Raw genomic sequence first — 19,181 nt, forward strand, 5'->3', positions numbered from 1 at the left:
ATTTGTATATTTTAAAAATGAAGATAAATACATACAAACAACATGACCACCATATTGACACTGAGCAATACTCTTACAGGAAGTCAAAGCTCAGAAGCCAAGGATTGAACAGGTCTGGAGTATCAAACTCCTGATTCTTAGTGGTGCTGACTTTGGCGCAGGGTTGAAGCATAAATGTGCAGTGAGTTTGCTCAGCCATTGCCCATGACTGGACTCCAACTCTGTCAATGTAGCACCTTTGCTACGCAGCAACAAAAAAAATCAGTACTTAAAACATTCAGAGCCAGACTGAACCCTTCAGTCCCCCTGGTGAGCCGTCACTCATACGACCAGACTGAATGATTTCATTAATGATACTTGTGAGAGTAACTGCTTACAAGAATTGATAAGGGGTTCAGCATCTCCCCCTGAGTGACTGTTTTCCCATATTGTATCTGTTTTTATATTAATCATTCTTTTATTCTTTGAAGAATTAAAAATTATGGATGAATGGCCATGAATTCAGAAGAGACCTTTCACTTCTCCACAGACACTATGTTTTGTTTAGTCTTGCTTTCACTCGCTGTCTCAATATACTTGCCTTGTGTAATTCACCCAGTCCCATGTTAGTTTTTGTCTTATCTTGTTTCTTTTAACTTTGCTAAGGATGAATGCATATTTAAATCCTCACATACTGGTTCGAGTTATCTTCAATTCTCGGACATGTCATATGGTAAAGTTACAGAGGGCAAAAAATGTCCTTTTATCCTTGTGAAAATTCAATAAGCCAATTGTTTTTTTAAAAGAATGGATGTTATTGTTGGCATTTAAGATTCTTAAAACATTCATCTCTTATCTATGGGAACCAAGCGGTGTACACTCCAGTGTGAATTCTAAACACCGATTTACTATATTGCTAGTGCCTCCATCTTAGCCATTTGTTCATTTTATTTATCAGGATTTACCCCATTTTCTCTACTCTTTGGTAAAAGGACCTCTGACTGTGAAATAGATTTGTTAGAAAGACCCATAAATTAAAGAAATGTTCAAAAAGTAAAATAGGTTAGCAGTGTCCTGATCTAGATTGCTTGGTAAACTGGGTGTAAGCAAACAATATGTGTTTAAATATGCCTCATGTAAAAGTATGCATCTGGAATCAAAGAATATAAGTCATACTTACAGGATGGGGAACTCTATCTGAGAAAGATTTGGAGGTCAGGGTGGATAATCTGCAGAACATGAGGTCTTAGTCTGACGCTGTGGCCAAAAAGGCAAATACAATCCTGGGACACATAAACAAGGGAATCTTGAGTATGAGGAGAGAGGTTATTTTAACTCTGTATTTGGCACTGGTGGAATACTGTGGCCAGTTCTGGTGCCCACAATTCAAGAAGGATGTTGATAAATTGGAGAGGGTTCAGAGAAGAGCTACAAGAATGACTAAAGGATTAGAAAACACGATTATAGCGATGGACTCAAGGAGCTCAGTCTATTTATCTTAAGAAAGAGAAGGTTATGAGGGACTTGATTACAGCACATCAGTACCAACATGGGGAACAAATATTTAACAACAGTCTAGCAGAGAATGGTCTAATAACAAGAGCCAACAGCTGAAAATCAGGCATAAATTTTTAACAGTGAGAGTAATTAACCATTGGAACAATTTACCAATGGTTATGGTGGAATCTCATTACGGACAATTTTTAAATCAGGATTGGATGTTTTTCTAAAAATATGCTCTAGAATTATTTTGGGGAAGTTCTATGGCTTGTGTTATACAGGAGGTCAGATTAGATTACCACAGTGGTCCCTTCTGGCCCTAGAATCTATGAATATATAGAATCACTGTCCATCTTAAGGGGGAAACTTTTTTTTTCCAACAAAAATACTACAAATTATAGACACACAATAAACTGTCACACAGATTGAGTTTCAACTTTGTGTCCTTTGTTTACTGGGGCGCACACTGCCTGGAGTTTTATATGCCACACAGAGACATCAAGTGAACAAGCAGTTTCAAACCTAAATTTCGGACTACCTTTTCCTCTGGTTATTTTTAATTTGTTCCTTCTTAATAAAGATTTGTATATTTATATTAATCTGATTGTTAGGCACCATGATCCCTGAGAATGATGTCATCTAAAACATACAATAGATGTGGAAGTGACATATGCACATCAGGGGAAAAATATGTTTCAGGTTAAACTTTCAGAGCATTGCACAGATTTAGCCCACCAACTCCAATGAAAGTCAATGAAAGCAATGCAGCAAAAATTCCTGCATAGAATTTTGAAAATTTGCCCCTGAATAGTGCTTACAGAATTTAATACCAATTCAGTGTTCTCAGAACATGATTTCTTTTCAGAGAACCCTTGTGTATACCTAAGAGTTATGATTTTCATTCTGAGGTTAGCAGCACTGTGGTCACCAGTGTGAACATTTAGACATGTTAAAGAATATCATTGCTGTCTTCTTTTATTACCCTTCACCAGTGACTGCATCTGGTCGGTTCAAGTCTTATTTTCCCAAACCTACATTTCAAACATAAGGCAATTTGCACTCAACACCTACTATCTGATCAGGTTGAAATAAAATCCCTTTGAAAGCAAGACATCTGCAGGGTAATTAAGACTACACATATGGCCCAACCAAAGTTACAAATACAAAACTGCCAACACTGGAATTTCAAGGTTCATAATCATGACTTCAACAGTAATAAATATTTGGAGACACAGACTGTAATTAATAAATATCATCCCTGTGGAAGGAAATGAAATATAAACACACTTTCTGCATTTATCCACAGTGAAGTTCAAAGCTATCCCTACTAAATAAAGGGGATGGCAAGCTACCCCTAAACATGGAATCAGAGACATGTACAGGAATTTAAATTTGAGCCTTTTGAAGGAGCTCACTCACTCCCCACTGCAGCCCTGGGGCCAAAGGACTTCTATGCCCCTGCCAATTATTGCCCCTGCTTGTCCCCCCTTGTGCATGCCCCTGCATGGCATGTTCCTCTGAGGATGTGCTGGGAGAGACTTCACTTTAAGCTTGAAAAGGGTCTTCCCCTCCTATTCAATTCTTACAAAAAGGTCATTTGAAAAAAGGACAAAGCTAGGAATGTTGCCATGACTAGTTCTGAATATTGCCACTTAACAAAGACAACTCTCAAAGCTACCACCAACACCATAATATAAAACAATATTTTTAACAAAAAATTGAACCTTGGGAATTTCACACTTGTTTCTTAAGGCCTGACCCTGCTTAATAATGCACCTCCTTCAGGATGCTCAACACCTCAGCATCAAGGTGAGGAGAAGATACTAAGTCCATGGTCTGGACTCCTTCAACTAGGTAATTATTTAGTTATTATTTCAAAAGGAAATATTATTTAATTCATTTTCACATATTAACTACCATCCAGGACGGTAGTATCTTCTATGTAACACTTCCTGGCTGATCTAAAGAGGAATGGACATAGAAAACATGGGACAGCCCTAACTCCAGCCTCAGTAACTCATCAAGAGCTAAAACATTTCACACTTACCTCATTCTGAGGGTGAAATCCTGACCCCTCTCAAGTCAATGCAAAACTCACATTACTTTTAATGAGGCCAGGATTTCAGCCCAGGAGTTATCATCTGGAACACATGCATCATACACAGTACCTAACTTTAAATCCCATATTGTGTCATTAAACACAACTTCGCAAATAATTGTGCAATGGGAATGCAAGCCTTTTTTAATGAAAGAAATAAAAGCTCATCAAAATAGTAACCTTTTAAATATTTCTATTATTTTTTTTAAATAAATTTGGATGATTCTTGATTCAATAACATGAAGGTCTTTAAAATGAACAAACAGAAAATGTCATCAAGTTTTCCTTTACTCTCTAGCTGTGAAATAGCTTTATAAAACAAATCAAATTAAACTGGCAAAATATCTAAAGGGGTGTAAAAATCCAACAAAAAATGTTTTTTTACCTATATAGGTACTTGTATTTTTACAATACATTCCTAAATGTACCAAGGCTGAAAGATAAGAGCCTAAAACACTTGATAACTTACTATACCTACTAAAAGGGTACCATTAAAAAACGATTAAACACAGAAGCTTCTTATACATTTCATTGTATAATTCCAGAATGAGTTATTGCAAAAGTGTACCTATAACATCAAAAAGGTATTTATTACTTAGCAAGAACACTTTGAAGTGCTAAAACTGTGTCTAGCAATCATCGATGACATTGAAAGTCATTTTTAAAAAATACTTCAATCATAAAATTACCTAAATCCGATTTAACAAAACTAAATAGCAGTGACATTAATTTAAAAGCTACCCATTACAGAGATCTAGCAGCATAAAAGTACTAGACAGTTACAGTAGAAAGTGTTTCTTTAGTTTTTACTACCTAATTCATATACACCTTACAATACTGCTTGAAACCACTCCTTCGTAGGCTGGCAAGGTAAGTCAGAATATCATAGGTCCCTTACTTCGCAGGTCAGCAGAGGTGGGAATTCCACAAGAGTACAGAATGGAGGGATGAGTACCATTGCTAGTGCTTGAGCTAAGTGCTATATAAAAACCCAAGACATAGATGTGACCTCCCCAAGGGTGCAACCTGAACCACTGTGTCACCTTAATTCTCCAAACCAGGATGTCTCTTACACTGCTCTGCTAGTGAAAAGCAGCCTCTCCCAGCCCTCTTCACACATCCATTAGCATGTAACGGCCCACCCAGCAAAGTTACATGAATGCTCTCCCAGCCACTCATGAACTAACTACACATAGGGCAACCCCAGCCAGCCCTCTAGTCCCAGACTTGCACACTGAGAAATATGAGTCCGGTACTGCCAGCTCGCTGACTCTGCAGCCCAAGCTCATATAAAGTTCATCATTCCATCACAGACTAATGCACTACAATCTTTGTTAACCTGAGTAGAGATTCCCCAGACACTTCAACCAAGAACATACTGGTTTAGATATAACATTAAAACAAGTTTATTAACTAGTGAAAGATATATTTAAGTGATTATAAGCAATAAAGGCATACAAGCAAGAATTGGCTATAAAAGAAATAAAAAATACATACGCAAGCTATTTCCTAAACTTTACCAAGGCTAATAGTTTTTAAAACAAAATGAGTTGTCTCACCATAAACTGTAATATATTTCACAGACTTTCTCCTTCCAGCCCGAGACCACCACTCCCGCAGGTTCCTTTTGTCTTCCAAATGCTTTTGTTGCCATGTGCATACATGGTGGAGGAGAGATCATGGGGAAACCATTCTCTCTTATTTTGTAGCCTCCTCCTTTCCTGAAGAATACCCACTTCCCCCCACCAGGGTGCAATCTGTGGTATACATGAGATTTGAAGAGTCTTTCTGGTGAATTACACATTTTTTGTCCATATCTTCTGTGTACGTGATGTTTGAAGCATCTTTGGGGGTGACATGCAAGGCCTTTGTTTACAGTCGTTTAGTTATTTCTAAAGACTTAGTCGGTGGGCGTTCCCCAGATTTACAACATGTTTCAGTAAAAAACATAGCCAAATCTCATAACTCCATGTACAATGATGATACACACGTTAACAGGACAATGATATTCAGTAGATCATTAGTTTTCAAATGATACCTCACAAGGCATGTCTTGTACAAACCATAACCATACAAAAATGGTGAGCATGAGGTTTAGATGGGGTACAGGGTGTCACAATAGAATCAAAGAAATATAGGGCTTGGAAGGGAGTTCAAGAGGTCATCTAGTCGATCCCCCACACTGAGGCCATACCAAAGTATACCTAGACCATCCCTGACATGTTTGTCTAACCTGCTCTTAAAAACCTCCAATGATGGGGATTCCACAATCTCCCAAAATAACCCACTCCAGTACTTAATTGCCTTATAGTGGAATGTTTTTGCTAAATCTCCCCTGCTGCAAACTAAGCCAATTAACGCTTTGTCCTTCTCTTGGTGGACATGAAGAACAACTGATCACTCTCCTCTTGTATAACTCTGCTTGAGGAAGAGGATAACCTTTGTGAAGAGGGAAGAATCAACCAGGGATGCTGCCCCAGAGGTAGGTGATGTCATGCCCAAAGAGATGGACTAATAGATATGGGGAGGAATATGGTGCAGTTAGCCATGTAAGGAAAGTACAAGGTAAAAACTTCAGAACAACTGCCCTTCTGACAAACTCCTTGATGCGTGTTCTCAACTAGACATACACAGCAAGTGCCCTTCTGCATGAGGGTAAGTGACTTTTGAGAGGCTAGACTGGCTTTCTGCTTGGTAGAGAAGTGTCTTCTGTCCTTCTCCAAAAAACTGAAAACTACTTTCTTGCAGATATGCTCATTTTTGGTGCCTAACAATGTTGACCAAAATAATTATAGACCACCCAAAGAACGGCTAGATATTGGTCTCATTTTCACAGTGCAAATTCAAAGTAACTCTGGTGACTTCAACTGAGCAAAACCCGGTTTACTCTGGTGCAACAGAGATCCAAACTTGACTTGCAGATGCCAAGATACATACATTTCTCCAGACTAAATATTCTCAATTTTTGTTGCTATACTTAGTAATGTACAAAGTCTTCTCTGCAGAAAACGTAAGTATATAAAATAGTCTGTGTGCAAGTGAATTTTTCCCCTTTCTGATAATGGGACTCATTCATCTTAGGCTCTCATTATTCCTTTCTGTTCACCTTCTCACATCTAGTTTCTTGTTGAAACTATTTTAAAGCTAGTATAAACAGCTTTGCAAAGTAATTCTAATAATAAATGTCAAATGAGATAGTGGTTTCATCCTGATTTATTCTTATCTATTCCCTAGGCAAGTTAATCCTCAATCTGAGATACTGAGCTCTTTTTTAGCATTTATGAAATTTCTTTTTTTTTTTTTTTACTTCTGGAAAGGCTTCAATGAGATACTCAAGACCTGGACCATTAATACTTAACCTTGACGAGCTGCTTTGATATGGAAGAGAGCTTCATAGTCACACACTAATTATGAAGTGATGATCCTTGTATTACACTCTGTTGTTTTCGCCCAGTGAAGTTAAGTCATTGTAACTGATCCTAACATACGCAGAAAATAGAGAGGAGTGACACAAACATCGCCATATAATCTCAGGATATCATGATGTGTTTTATTGGTTCTCTAGAGCCCCGATCCCAAATCAGGGTCTGCTAACATAGATCCATGCACCTGGGCAGAGTACAACTGACATCAATGATGCAGAAGTCCAGCTGCTGATCCCAATGCACAAACAGAGCAGAAAATACCAAAATAAGATTCCTCTTTGAAAAATGCAAATTTCTATAAGACATCGGGGTGGGGGAGAGGAAATTAATCAGAAACACATACTTAAACAGCAGGAGAATTATCTGAAGGAAGAGAGATGGAGAAAAATTTTAATTTGCTGTCCTCTATCTCTCCTAGCTTTTTCAGCATTACTATTTCCCTCATCTCTTCCTTCTCCTAGGTGTATGTTTTTCAAATAATTCTCCTGCTGTTTAAGTATGTGTTTCTGATTAATCAATCAATCTTATTTTGGTATTTTCTTGACCATGTTTCTTATCTCTCCATCTCTATGTATTATTTCTTTGGTCTCACAGCTCCTCCCAGTTTGGGATAGAGTGAGTCATCACAGTTATCCAAATTTAACCAAAAGGTCTTTAATTTGACTGTATGCTCCTCTGGGAAGGGACCATGTTGATGTATTTGTACAGTACGTAGCATAATGGGATGCTGATCCAATACACATGATAAGTAACAATATTAATGAGGTCTTCTGCAATCTTACTAGCTTTGTTAACTTTATGCTAAGATTGCTGCTTCAATTATATTGAAAATCATTATTTTCTATGGGATGAAGATGGAAATCTCTTTTAAATGCTTTTTTTTTCATACTGAAAACTATGAACAGAGTAAAAATGTCAGTTTTAATGAGTTTACGTTTGAAACATATGTTGGAGAATGTATATATCACAGAGAAACTGTATGCTTAAAATGCAGACACTGTACAACAAAACACAAATATTTATAAAATTAAATATGTACATTATAAATCCAAAGGCTTGTAAATTAGCTTATAAAAGACATTTTGTATATACTGCACTGTCAAACAAGAAAACATCTATTATCCACTAACTGCAAATGCTGTGTGGTTTTAAATCATTGGACCCCTATTCTGCAATTCTTAGTCAGGCAAAACTCCAACTGGAGACATCATCATGGTATTATTTTGACATGAACAGGAGTTCTGCTTGAGTAAGGCTACAGAATTAGGCCCATAATACAGTTACTGACATCAGTTCTTTATATTCCAGCTTGCTTTAGATCCATCTGTATCAGTTTGATTTTGCACAACCTGGTCCCTGAGCAGTTACATTCAATGAATTCTTCATCAACTGCAGGAACATTATTGCTGACCATCTTCATTATCACTGACCACTACAAAAACTAACAGCAATTTTTTAAAGTACATCAGAAGCAAGAAGCCTGCCAAACAATCACTGGGGCCATTGGATGACCAAAGTGCTAAAAGGGCACTCAAGGAAGACCAGGCTGCTGCAGAGAAGCTAAATGAATTCTTGCATCAGTCTTCACTGCAAAGGATATGAAGGAGAGCGCCACACCTGAGCTATTCTTTTTAGATGGCAGATCTGAAGAAGCGTTCCAGATTGAGGAGGATTTGAAACAAATGATACAACCACCAGGACCAAATGGAATTCACCAAAGTCTTCTGAAGGAACTCAAATATGGAACTGCAGAACTGTTAACTGAAGTACGTAACGTATCAGATATACCAGATGACTAGACGATAGCTAACGTAACACTGATTTTTAAAAACAGCTCCAGAGGCTATCTTGGCAATTACAGAAAGAGAGGATACTGGGCTAGATGGACCATTGGTCTGACCCAATGTGGCCATTTTTATGTTCCTATGTTGCCTCACAAGCACAATCTACACAAGATTTACATCAATTTCACTAAACAACTTCTGAGGAGGACATATTACCTATGTATGAGAGAAACTGGGTGGAGAGGCCAATAATGTAGTGTTCAATGTTATTAACATTCACAATAATTTCTTGGACCCCTGGCCTCTGAGCACAAGTGGAATGAGCACAGCTACACCGTCTCTCTCCTTATCAGCAACCATTATGACCTGACCTCTTAATTCTGTTTGTTCTTGCTAAGAATCATGTGCAAGAGGTTCTCCATTTTATGATCATTATCTAAACTATCATGGAGGATGGTATTCTCCTTAATGCTAGCATTTACAAGCAGTGTTCAACCCTGGCTAGAAACTAGGCATAATATAAATGAAAATTCCATGCAAAAACTACATTAACCCTTTGCCCCTAAAGTGCCATTCATTGCCTAAAATAGCTGTGTAATCAAAGACTTGTAGTGCCCTCATTGCACTCAAGTTCCCTGATAACCTGCCTCTCCTGTTCATTATACAAAAAGCAGATCAAGCAACCAGTCCAGCATTATGATCACATTTTCAGTCATTTGGTCAAACGCACAAGTGAAATGGTCATATGAACAAACAACTAGTGTGACTGTAAAACATACCCTCAATTAAATAGAAACATTACATTCTTCCATACATACGCTAGAGTGAATCAACAACTGTATATAACTATGCAATGCTGATAAGACTTCATTATTATGGAGACATCAGCGGAATCTCTAGAGTTCAGTTTGGATGGAGATTTGCACTTAAAGCAGTATTAAAATCTCTTAGTTTTACACTTAACTTGTTGAATTTAATCTCCAAATTCATCAAGATTTGAGAAGACAATGGAATTTTTTTTATTTAGGAAAGTGTAAAATTTAATATGTTTTTTGTAAAATGTACTACATTTGGATAGGATATATTTTAAAATGCTCCCTATTGAAAATGTCCTCAGTTTTCCCCATATTTCATTGGGTTCCTCTGGCTAAACAACCAAAGTCCCAACTAAGGCACATGATGGGACTCAAAATTGTTCATTGGCTGTTCAGGATGAGGGGAAAATAGGTATACTGTGCGTGGTGGAGGGAGGCAGTGAAGGCTGAGAAGGGGAACCGATGAGTGCCCTATAAATAGGAAACAGACCCTCAGTGGCTGTACACTGTTGAACCTATGACAAATTACACCAGGAAATCTACCCTAGAGCGTTGAATCACTTAATTGCATATTTCCTTGTAATTTCTGATTTGTGGGATATAAAGTTTAGTAACATTAATGGTCATGAAGATTTTTGTGTAAGACTGTAATGGCACCTATTTTAGGCCTGGTTCTTTCCTGTTGAGTTGATGTACCTGTACAAAAGGAATAATACATTTGGATGGTCTAACATCCTAGATCAATACATCATTGAAGCACAAACAGACCACTGGTGTTTGTTTAAATCTAGAGAAAGCACGTCTGACATTATTAAAGCTAACAATTAATTGCAATGGAAACCTAAATACATTGCTAAGCACAAGATCTGCAACTTTGTTTTTTATGTGGTTCATATGCAAATGTGAAGAAGCACTAGACAATGCATGGTTTGTTTAAGAAATAATAGGCTATGTTTACACCTGTTATTTAGTAAGAGCAACAGATTTCCAGTTATTTATTTTTGTGTATTACTTTTTCAGTGTGGAAGGCCTGACACTCAATCCATTTAATAAACAGGCCTTCGATATAAATAAACAAACCCCAGAGAAATAGATGAGTGTTAGGAACCTCATTAATATTTGGAAAAACTGCACATTTATTGCAAATGGTGGTAATTTTCTGTAATCTTCAGAAACAAAGGTGCATTTTTCCCCCCCCTACAGAACTCATGTTATAGAGTACCTGTCATATGCTACCTAGTGGCACCAGTATTATAAAAATATCCCCATTGATATTTTACCGTATTTACAGTCATTTAAAGAATACTTTGTGGTTACTGTGGGGTGGAGATTAAATAATGACTTATCAATTGACTTTGAAACTGCCTACCTTTGTCAAACTGATTGGTTTCACAACTGGTTTTGAACTACAAATAATATAAAGTATCTCTTACGTTCTAATTACCTTCAGGATTTAGTTTCTCAACAAAAAAATGTATCTCCAACTTTCATTATGCTTAAGGTAATTACTTTTATTTTAAGATTACCAGCCTGTTTCTAGCAAATAAATTAAAAACTGAGCAGACTCTAATTTCTGTCTATCTTGGCAGCAATTTTAGGAAAACAACGTCAAAAATGAACAGGTAAGAAAACCAATTGTAACATTTTGCTGCACTAAACTGATTACTGAAAGGAAATTGCCTGCTTTGATTAAATGAACTGAAAAGGTATCAATAATATATGATGCATATCTACTGGATTATGCATCTATAACAAGAGCCTTGTTAGTACTTGTGGTGGATTGTCTAGTCCCACCCTTGTATTTTAGCCACATGAAATAACTGAAATATCAACAGTCTGCTTTTATTTTCTCCTTTGTACGCTTTCCAACTACTGTAGTTTTAGCTTAACAAAGATAATTAAATCCATTATAGCATCTTCAGTTATAACCACAGAATTATAAGTATTTTGTAATGCAAATTTCAACTGTTTAACCACATTCCTATTACAAACCTCCGTGTAAAACATTTTGCATTTGGAATGGATATTTATTTCACAATTTTTGAACCATTAAATCAATTTGTTGTTGACTTTAGAATATAGGATTGGGCTTCATGTTGACTGGATTTACAAATATAGGTATGCTGTTCTGGATCCCCCAAGTTTCAGGGTCATCAGAAAATTAGTAGTGTTCGCTGGCCTTCCATACAAGTCATTCCTTTTTTTCAGCATTTAAATTAATTTTCTTTTTCTTGGCATATGAAGAGCTAATTGACTACTTTGACTCAATGCCCAGGAGTATGAAATGGTACCAGCAGCAGAAAATATGAGAAGAACTCTCAGGGCATCAGAGGTGACACAATTTGCATCCACTAACATGAATAGAACATTTTTAGACAGTTGTACCATTAGTATATAGTGAAAACTACCAATTTTTATGACTACTGGTTTGAGAAGATGTCCCCTTTTTAGCAAAAATCAAAAGTAGTCTATAGTCAGCATTAAGCCTAGTACTATTCAATTAGACATTTGTTAATGCAAATGAGTAAACAAAAGCATTTGATTTTCCAGGTAAACCTTCAAAATATTTACTGTTTGTGAATAATTCCAATGAATACAAGGCTTTGAATTTCAGCTTATAACTTGGTCTTTTGATTACTCTGGTTTTATAAGTAGATGATCATTTTCTGGTCACCAAAAGGTATATGTCTGAGCCACATCAAATGATAAAGATCTTCCTTGGCTAATCATTCTAACTGATTCTATTTTAATTACACATTTACAAGCAAACTAAATCAGTGTGAAGATTTGTTCCAAATCACGGGTTACAGAATGAAAAATACACATTGCATGACTATATCTGAAGGTGTCATATCTGTGTAGACAGTACCATCCTAAAAACATTGTCCTGTTAACCTACAACTCAAACTGTAATCAAAGGGGTCAGTTCACTGAAGAGCAAGGCTGTAGTATTATGATAAAACAAGAAGTACAACAAAAGGAAGATTACATGTGACACCTCCAAAGTTCAGACTAATTCATTACTTAAATTAGTCAAACCATAATAACTGGTCAGTAAACCTTAACTGAATTCTTACCAAATGCATACTATGAAGCTATTTTTAACTGTCAACAGCTTGCTCTTAAGAAACATCTTTCATCATCTAAAAATAGGCATCACTGGATGACAATAGTCATCCACAATTTTATTCAGGGTACCGGCATACTGTCTGAGTTACCTGAAAGAAAACACTCCAGGAAAAAGCTGTTTTACAAATGTCTTCTCTTACAAATCAGGGTAAAACTACTGTAATTAGCCAATTGACAGTCCTCAGGCAGACAGGCATCAACACAACAGGCAGCCCAGCACAATGACAGCAAAAATTGCATTATCATAGTAATTATGCAGTTCTTCCAAGGCCTTGCTACAGCCAGCTAACATTTTCAAAAAACCAAGTACCCTGATTTGTTTACAGAGTGGAAATGCTGAATAGCTTGACATCGAGGCTGAAACCCTGAGCAGGCATATCAAGGGATGACTAACCAAGAATGTACATAAAGAAGAGTAGACTACACACCTTAGCAAGTTACCTAGTATTTGCCCAGAGGAGGTTTAACACTTCACTAAAAGACCTCAGAGGTAGTCCCTACTCATTCAAGGTCGCTGGCTTGCTGTCTTTGATGCAAAGATATTCTGGGAAGTTTCTGTCTTACTTCACTTTGCAAGGGGTGGGGCGGAAGGAAAGTTAAAGCATCTTGCCATCACCAGCAGTTGCTATTGAAAATGTTCAGTAGGACATGACAAAATCTCTCTTTTTCTCGATCTCACATAATGGGTTCAGGAAATTAGATTCTGTATGGAGACTGTCACCAACAAAAACAGCACCAAAAACAACAAGGACAGATGCTTACAGACCTCACTCAAGGCAAATAAAACACAAACTCCTAGCAAGAAATCTGACACGCAAATCAACACAGAATCCCAACTCCTGTACAAACATTCCTATAGCCTTCTCTGTTATAGACACCGCCCACACAGATCTCCCTAACTCCCTGTATGTATACAGCGACACACAGCCACATACACACACTCCAATATGAGCACACACTTTCAAACCCCTATACATACACACCCTTAACCTACTCCCGGCAGATCTTATTACATACTTTATTACAATACATAAAGTAATAGTTACGCTTATCAAGCTGATCTTAATGTAAAGGTTGAAATATTACAATATCAGCAAGTCATTACTGTAACAAAGTAAAAAAAAAATGCTACCTCACAGCTGTGTGTGGTTTAGTGTCCTTAGGGCAGCAAACCTGAAAGGCAGATTTCTAAATAGCTAATGCAGTAATGAAACAGATAAGCAGGCACATGTGTGTGGATGGTTAGATTAAATGCCTGCTTTACATACCTCATTGTGTCTGTTCCACAGGTACATTTCCTGCTCAGCTGTCATGCATCCTGTGTGTGGTAAGGCTGCAATGCTTGGTCTGTACTCTCCAGTGAGCGTGTGTGTGTTGTGCAGATACAATGTCTGCTCTGCACTCCTCAGTGAGTGTATGTGTTGTGCAGGTACAAAGTCTGCTCTGGACTCTTCAGAGTATGTGTGTATTGTGCAGGTACTATGCCTGCTCTGCACTCATGAGTGAGTGAGTGAGTGAGTGTGTTATGCAGATACTATGCCTGCTCTGCACTCATCAGTGTGTGTGTGCACGCGCTGTGCAGGTACTATGCCCGCTCTGCACAACTCCGTGTGTGTGGTGCAGGTGCGATGCATCCCCTCTGCAGAAGTTCCCCGGGAGCGAGCCCCGCCGGCTCAGTCTCTCTCCCATCAACGTGGGGCGCTTCTCTGCTGCCGGTTGACAAATACGCCTCGGGTGGGGTGGTGCCTGCCCCGCCCGCCTGCCCGGCCAGCAAAGCAATCCCTGAGGCAGCAACTTCTCCAAGCGGAGCCGGCCAGAGAGAAGAGCCGCCGCAGCAGCAGCATCATCCCCCTCCCGCCCGCTGCACCAAGTTTGCGACCTCCCCGGACTGCAGCCCGCGCGCCCCTTCGCTTCGCTCCCCTGCCCCGCTCCGCTCCGGCGGGCAAGGCGCTGCACTCACGGCTTCTCCGCCTCTCCTCGTTCTTCTGGCTCGTCCACACCGATACTTCCCTCTCCCCGAGGGCGGCAGGGGCCGAGCCTGCCCAGCCACGCTCCTCTCCGCTCCGCCGCCCGGCTCCGCTCTGCGCCCAGCCCCGCACCCAGCCACCGCCAGCAAGCAGGACGCTGGGCAGTGGGAGGGGGCCGGGGAGGCGGGCCGGGTCCGACCTGCCCCCGCGCGCCCGCCGAAGGGACTCGTCTGTCTGCAGAGCCGGGCTGCTCCGGCCAGCCGCCGCCGCGAGCCAGGCAGCAGCGTCCCCGTGTAGCAAGCTACGGGCGGCGGCGGCGGCGGCAGCAGCAGCTTCTCCGAGCGTGCTGCGGCGAGCGGGAAGTAGACGCGGCCGGGCCTGGCCTCTTTGCCCCGGCCTGGCCTGGGCTCGCCTCGGAGGCAGAAGTTTGACTAGTTAGTTTGCGCGCGGAGCGGAGCCCGGGAAGCCCCTGGCAGCGGTTTGCATCGCACGCCGGGCCGCCCTCGCCTGGCCACCGACATAGGGCCCGCTCGGCGCGTGCGGCAGGCGCTCAGCCAGGCGAGCAGCCGGCCTGTGACAGGGGCGCTGGGCCCGCAACACACACAGCCCCACAGAACGTGCTTCGCCGCTGGGGCCCCGCCGGCCCCGTCATTTGCATTGTCCACTTGGGGGGAAGAGGTTAGGAGAAGAATTGTCTGGGACCCAGCCCGCTTGCCCAGCCTCTTCTGCTGGAGGAAGGCCTCAGCCCTACTGCTTTGCATGGGGGCTGGGAAGGCAACCGGGCTGGAGCTTCTCTCTCCGCTGCTTCAGTCCCCACCACTGCACCTCTTCAGGTGGGGCTGGGAAGGCCCCAGTTCCATTTCATCATCCCAGGCCCATGTAGGCTGGGGAAGACCAGCAGCCTTGCTACTGCCACCCACTTTAAGTCCTGGGGAGACCAAAGGCAGCAACTTCACTCATCCAACCTGTTCTCCTTTTCTCCAGGGTTAGGAAGGCCCCAGCCTCACCGCCTGGTCTGGGGGACAGAGAGGTAACAGCTTTCACTGCCACCGCAGCTTGCTTTGGCAGCATCTCAACCAGGCCCATCACATAGTCCAGGGGATGGGACAGGCCAGGAAGCACTTTCCAACCAGCTGCAATATCAGCTCCTGGGGAGGGCTGTATTTCCCCATCCTCCTCATGTATTCTTATACCCTTCCCAGAAGATGGACGGATTCTATCTGTTTTAGGGTGTGAGTTAAAACCAACATCTTAAATTCTAACTGGAAACCAGAAAGTAATTTATGGAGCACAGGTATCATATGCTCCTGAGAAGAAGTTCCACTCCACAAGTAAGTAGCCACCTTTTGCACTTGCTTCCAAATGGAGTTAGATGTAGACTCACCAAGAGAACATTGCATTGGTTTAATCTTGGAGTGATAAAGGCACAGATTCTGGTAGCTAGATCTATTTCCAAACTAAAAGATTGTATCCCTCTGGCCAAGTGTAGATGGAAAATAGCTATTTTGACTATAGCTTTTGCCTAGTCATCCAAATGTAGCTGTTAGTCCAACCAAACACTTAGTTTATGAGCTGGTCACTAATGGCAGACACACACCTTGAATCATGGGAGTCAGTATAATCTCTTTCACAACTTTATTCTTCCAAGACCACCAACAGCACCTTTTTTTTTTTTTATTACTTTGATCTCACCCATGTCCAAGTTTCCACCAAACACTAGTTCAGTTGCTCTTGCTAGTCAGTCAAGATGAAGACATGAAGCTATGTGTCATCAGCATATAAAAATGACTCAATTTCTGTAGCTTAATCTCCCTGCATATTCCTGAAGGCATCAAACCACATGCAGATATGGCGCAGCATCAGAAGATGGAGGCAACTCAAATGACAAAAGGCTCTTTGTGCATCTAACGGGAAAATTCTCCATTCTGTAAAATCTCTCCTAAAAAGGAAATTCCAGTTCTCCTCTATCAGAAAATGTGTAATGTAATAAGAGAAAGCATCTTTGCTATGATGTTCTTTCAGGGGAAGAAAGTCATTTTTCCCCTCATTCTTGAATGGATGAATGACCTTTGTTAACATCTTTTAAAGCACTATGTTTAGGTTCAGAGGCATGGATAACTTTACTCTTTTCCTAAATCTTGTGGTTATAGGATGTTATCCTACAAACTTATTTTCTCTTGGAATATGACCAGCTGAAAAAGCAAACCTGTTAATGTTAAGCACCGGCTTACATTGTAAAGGGAAAATAAGAATTTCATGATAAGATTCGCACCAGCCTGAATGAGAGCTGAATGCCTTTAGCAGCACAAGCCCAATCAGATTTGCTTGCAGTCCTAGTATTGAGGCCCCAGAAAAAGGTTTAGCAGCCAATTTAAATTTTGCCTGATGTGAGGAAGTGGGGAAGAGGAAGATATCTGGGGACCTCCCAGATATATCCATTGAGACCCACCATCTATAAGGATTAGGGCTGTGTAGGTGCTGCACAATCTCAGCCATCACTAATTTAATAAAACCAATTACTCTCAGTCATGGTGAGGAGAATGTTCAAACTCATAGACAGAGGCCCTCATCTTTAGGTTCGTGTCCGTTTTTCTCTTCTAACGTGGGCTAGATGCTGGGACAGTCTTACTTCAGCAGCAAAGAAAAGGGAGATAGATCAGTACTGCTGCCCTTTACAGGGAAAGAGATTTCAAAAGCAGTAGACTGAACATTTTCAGACTGGATTAGAATGGGATGGATTCATTGCACCTAATATATATGCTGCTGGTACATACCTTGGGGGGGAAGAGGGGAAATGTTGAGAAAACATTTAGCTATTCTGCTGAGAAATAAAGGCAAGGATAGCTTTCAGTCCAGAGTCTCCTGCCTTGATTTACAAAATACATTGGATAGATTTGTTATTGGATTATTCATGTGGTGTAACCATGTGCATTGTCTGTTGTAGAGCAGCAGTTCTCAAAGTGGGAGCAGGCCCCCCTAAGGGGGCACGAGATGGATCATAGGGGGGCACCATGGATGGTGTTTGGGAGGGACATGGGGGGTAATGCCCCCAAAACTTATGATGGAGCCGCTTCCCCTCGCTGAGTGAGGGGCTCCAGGCTGAGAGCGGGACTGAGCAGGTGTTGTGGGTGTGAGACCATTAGGAGGGGAGCGAAGGCAGGGGGAGGCTGCTGCAGGCAGTGGGCCCAGCACTGCTGGCGGAGTGGGGGACAGAGCTGATCCAGCTCCATGGTCTGCACTTTGCGCAGCTGCTTCTGTCTAAAGTCAGAGCAGTGCCGCCCACCTCCCGCAGCAGCAGCAGCCCCCTGGCTACTGCCGCTTTGCAGGCTCCAGGAGGCAGCGACTGCGTCCACGCTGCTGCCTGAGGATAATCCCAATGATGAGGTGCGATTTCCCCCCACCCTCGCCGCTGCCATTTTCTCTGGCAGGTTCACATGGGGCTCCAGAGCTGCAGGGGAGCTGCTGCTTTCCCTTGCCCCCTCTCAGATTAAGCGGTCATACTCCGCCTCTGATATATAGACCCTTTTTTTCCCCCTGATAGTGGGGGGGGACTTGGGGGAAGGGAAGGGTGCAATTGTTACACATAAGTCTACAGGGGGAGGCTCCATTTAAAAAGTTTGAGAACCGCTGTTGTAGATAGTTTCCTTTAAAGTGTTAATCGCCAAAAGTTGTGGTGTTGCTGTGCGTTGCATCTGCTTCGCACAGGCCTGCATGTTACCAAAATGGGGAATTGGAGCCCTTTGCATTTCTTTCTCAACAGTGAGTGTTCCCCGTGATCAGCTTTAATTTTCATGTTCAATATTCTACAATATTATAGTTAAAAGTAAAGGGAATGAAATGTGAGCTAAGTGTAAAGCTGGTGAATTATACATCTTAGGGAAAGGTTTCCCTTTATGGCCAACTGCCATTTTTGTTACTACTTCTGTACCATTTATTTACACAGTAGTCTAGGGATATCTAAATTTGTGGGGATTTCCTTTGAAGTGAAGTCATTTTTGGTATAATAATAAAATGCAAAGCCAAATGTTTCTCTTATTCTTGCTGTTATTATGTAATCATCACTGGGAGCCAAGCAGTTTAAGTATTTCAAATGAGTGATTATTCACCCACAAGACTAAGTTTTTAAATAACTAAGGGGCTGATTTAAACCCAGAGCTGGCCACAAATGCAGCTTTAATGCCATTCCTATGCCACAGCACATATGGCTCTGGGTGTATCGGCTCTTTCCATGTCAGATGTGAATTTCTCCTAACCCAGGGGTTAAAAAAAGGTTTAAATAACAGATTCCAATTCACAGTTTACCACATCTGATTTTAAGACATTTCCCTGGGTAAAACACCTGGGTAGATCAATGGGGAAGCCTGTAATTTTAAAAAGTTACATATTCTGCGTTCCTGCTCTGGGTTAAATATGACCTGCTTATGCCTCAAGGACACTGAACAGTGTTCAGCTTAGCAAGAATTTTGCATACTTATCATATTTTC

General features: G+C 40.8%; 1 protein-coding gene across 2 annotated transcripts in view; it reads right to left on the minus strand.

Annotated features, from left to right (window-relative positions):
• Positions 1-15,804, minus strand: part of CHST15 (carbohydrate sulfotransferase 15) — a 75,103-nt gene extending 59,299 nt beyond the window's left edge. The window contains exon 1 of one of the 2 annotated variants that reach the window (XM_067533396.1): positions 14,691-15,804. The gene's annotated coding sequence lies outside the window, so the exon portion shown is untranslated. Of the gene's footprint in view, positions 1-5,136; positions 5,414-14,690 lie in introns of those variants that run through there. The other variant, XM_067533397.1, reaches the window with a different exon arrangement.
• Positions 15,805-19,181: the final 3,377 nt, after the last annotated feature.

This window comes from Emydura macquarii, unplaced genomic scaffold (assembly GCF_026122565.2).
Source record: "Emydura macquarii macquarii isolate MOO-44397 ecotype Brisbane River unplaced genomic scaffold, CSIRO-AGI_Emac_v2 contig_3343, whole genome shotgun sequence".
In the NCBI taxonomy this organism is placed as follows: Eukaryota; Metazoa; Chordata; order Testudines; family Chelidae; genus Emydura; species Emydura macquarii.